Source organism: Orcinus orca, chromosome 3, assembly GCF_937001465.1.
Source record: "Orcinus orca chromosome 3, mOrcOrc1.1, whole genome shotgun sequence".
In the NCBI taxonomy this organism is placed as follows: domain Eukaryota; kingdom Metazoa; phylum Chordata; class Mammalia; order Artiodactyla; family Delphinidae; genus Orcinus; species Orcinus orca.
The window spans coordinates 104,323,720-104,326,905 of NC_064561.1; the positions used below are offsets into that span (position 1 = coordinate 104,323,720).

At 36.5% G+C, this 3,186-nt stretch overlaps 1 pseudogene; it reads right to left on the reverse strand.

The window, feature by feature from the left end:
- Positions 1-1,078: 1,078 nt before the first annotated feature.
- LOC101284287 (phosphatidylinositol-glycan biosynthesis class W protein-like) lies at positions 1,079-2,473 on the reverse strand (annotated as a pseudogene).
- Between the last annotated feature and the right edge of the window lie 713 nt (positions 2,474-3,186).

Below are 3,186 nucleotides of genomic sequence, written 5' to 3' on the forward strand. Positions count from 1 at the left end.
GCGTAGCCACTTTCATTCATTATCTTCGATCTTCTAGATAACCCACTGCAGCTTCTACATCAGCACTTGCTGCTTCACCTTGTACTTTTATGTTATGGAAGCGGCTTCTTTCCTTCAACCTTATGAAGCAAAATGAGCTTCAAACTACTTCTGCAGCTTCCTCACCTCTCCCAGCCTTCATAGAATTGAAGAGAGTTAGGGCCTTGCTCTGGACTAGGTTTTGGCTTAAGGGAATGTTGTGGCTGGTTTGATCTTCTATCCAGACCACTAAAACTTTCTACATATCAGCAATAAGGCTGTTTCACTTTCTTCTCATTTGTATTTTCACTGGAGTAGCAGTTTTAATTTCCTTCAAGAACTTTTCCTTTGCATCAACAACTTGGCTAACTGGTACAAGTGGCCTAACTTTCAGCCTATCTCGGCTTTTTTTGTGTGTGTGACAATTCCACAACTGAGATATTTTAATGTAAATATTATAAAATACATACAATAAAAAATACAGAATGATAATACATGATATAAGATGGAAAGTAAAAATCCTCCTCCCCACCCTCCAGTCTTCCAGTGGTGCAACTGTAAACACAACAGTTTCTTTAAAATACTGAAATTTAAAGAGTGGATATATGTATATGTATAACTGATTCTTTGCTGCACACCTGAAACCAACACAACGTTGTAAATCAACTAGACTTCCACAAAAATTTTTTTAAAAAAGAAAAATATACTGAAATTTATAAATATTCTAACAAGTCACAAGGCTATGTTTCTTTGGTATTGGTTTGTTTTACATAGTGTTGAGATACATTTAAAATATTAAGCATCACTACTGTTAGAGTAGGAGTGAAACTTAATTTTATAATGAAATACAGTTAACCCTGGGTTGCCAAAAACCCATTTTCTTCATATTTTATATTTATTCTTCCTCATTAAAATAATATTTCTCAGTTAGGTTTTTATTAGTAAGAACCTGCTGTATAAAAAAATAAAATAAAATTCAAAAATTCAAAAAAAATAATAAAAATATACGTTTAGACAGAAAAAATATAATATTGCTCAAAGCATATACTACCCGTATTGATCACCAAAATTTTATTGTCTTATCTTACAAGTGTAGCACATATATAATTAAGCAGTTGGTAAACCTGTACAGATTGAGCACAAATAAGGCCCACAAGGTACTGCTGTGTAATGTATCTACCAACAGGTTGACTAGGGCAGTTGTTACATTTGACTGCAAGAAGAAAATTAACTGGTTTCTGTTCATTGCTGTGATTAAACAAAGAATGCGTTCCTTTCTTTCAGCTTCAGAGACTAGAGATTCTGAATGCTTTTTATTTGCAGTAGGTGACTGGATAAGTTTCTAAGAACATGGTACTGCTGCCCCTTAAATTAGAAATTTGGCAAAACTCCAAATTATATCACCCAGTAATAAACTACTAAGAAGGATCAGGCAAGAAGCAACTATCCGAATACAAAAGCCTAAATAGGCCTTTCTTCCAGATGCTACTTCTACATTTACCTAAACTATGTAAAGAGATAAGAGGCCAGTGGCTGTCAGTAGAATCCAATATGCTACTTTTATCCAGTCTTTGATGTGTGATCTTTTTCTAAGCATGTATGACTCTGTTTGAACACCAGCCATGTGTATTGCCATGTACCCCAAGGTAGAAATTATTCCTTCTCGGTTGGCATTTAATAAACCAACCCTTGTGCCACGGCCATCAGTGCTATATAAAATTAACTGTTTCAGTGGGGTAAAATCAAAGGCTAGCTGGTATAATACAGTAATGCTGATGGCCACAATCCAGGATTTATTTAGGGAAAAAATAATCAATAGCATTAATATTATCAATTTTACAACTATTAAGGTAAAGAAAAAGTTCCAGTGAACTCCATACTCAGTTAAATGTTCCTGATAGCCTATGGATTTTATAATGACTAATCGTCCCATTCCTAGGAAAAGTAATGGCCAAACAGAGTACAATGACTTTGTAAGATAACAAAGTCTGGACCCTTTTGTATATTTTCTCCTAACCTTTGGACAAACCATTGCAGTCCCTAAAATAAAACCTCCTACTCCAAAATCCATTGCTCCTATCCCATAGAGCTCAGTTTTGGCAAATCTTCTGGAAAAAAGTGGGAAGTCCACAGCCAAAATGGCAACAGCAATAAATGCACTGTTAATTACACAGAAACAGAGATGGCTGGGACTGACTTCCAAGAATTTTTCAAGGATTTTCTGAACAGGCATTCTGGCATAGAAAGTTCTCCCGCAGTATATTTCATAGAGCAGCCCTGCCCCCAAGATAATTACAACGAGGTCCTCGAGGAGGACAACTGAAGAGAAAATGGTCAAAGTGATCACTAGAGGAACTATTAGGAAAGCAAAGTGAACGAAGAATAGAGTTCTCCAGGTATGTGAAGAAGAACATAAATGCTATGAGAGAATGATCAGGAGCCTTCTACACAGGATACAGAGTAGAGGACAGAAGACATTTTTTCTTCTTCCTCACGTGCTCCTGGTGGTCTCGGTGCCCTGCTGTAGAGAAACATGTAAGCTTCTGCCTTCCAAGCAGTGCTTCCAGCTGATGCAGCTATCTCAGCTTTTGACATGCCTTCCTCACCAAGCTTAATCAGTACTAGCTTTGGATTTAAAGTGAGAGATGTGTGACTCTTGCTTTCACTTGAATATTTAGAAACATTTGTAGGGTTATTAATTGGCCTAATTTCAATATTGTGTCCCAGGGAATAGGGAGGCCTGAGGAGAGGGAGAGAGATGGGGGAACTGCCTGTTGGTGGAGCAATCAGAACACACACATTTGTTGATTGTTTGCCATTTTATATAGGTGTGATTGGTGGTGCCCCAAAACAATTGTAATAGTATCATCAAAGCTCACTGATCACTGCTCACCATAACAAAAGTAATAATAACGAAAATGTTTGAAATATTATGATAATTACCAAAATGTGAGAGACTTGCAGTCAGCACATGCTGTTGGAGAAATGGTGCCAATTGACTTGCTCGACACAGGGTTGCCACAAAGCTTCAATTTGTAAAAAAAACAATATCTGCAAAACACAATGAAGCAAAGCACAAGAAAATGATGTATGCCTGTGTCTACATTTATTTATCTCTCTATTGTTTTTTCATCCCAATTTTTTTCAGCTAAATTCTTAAAGATGAGT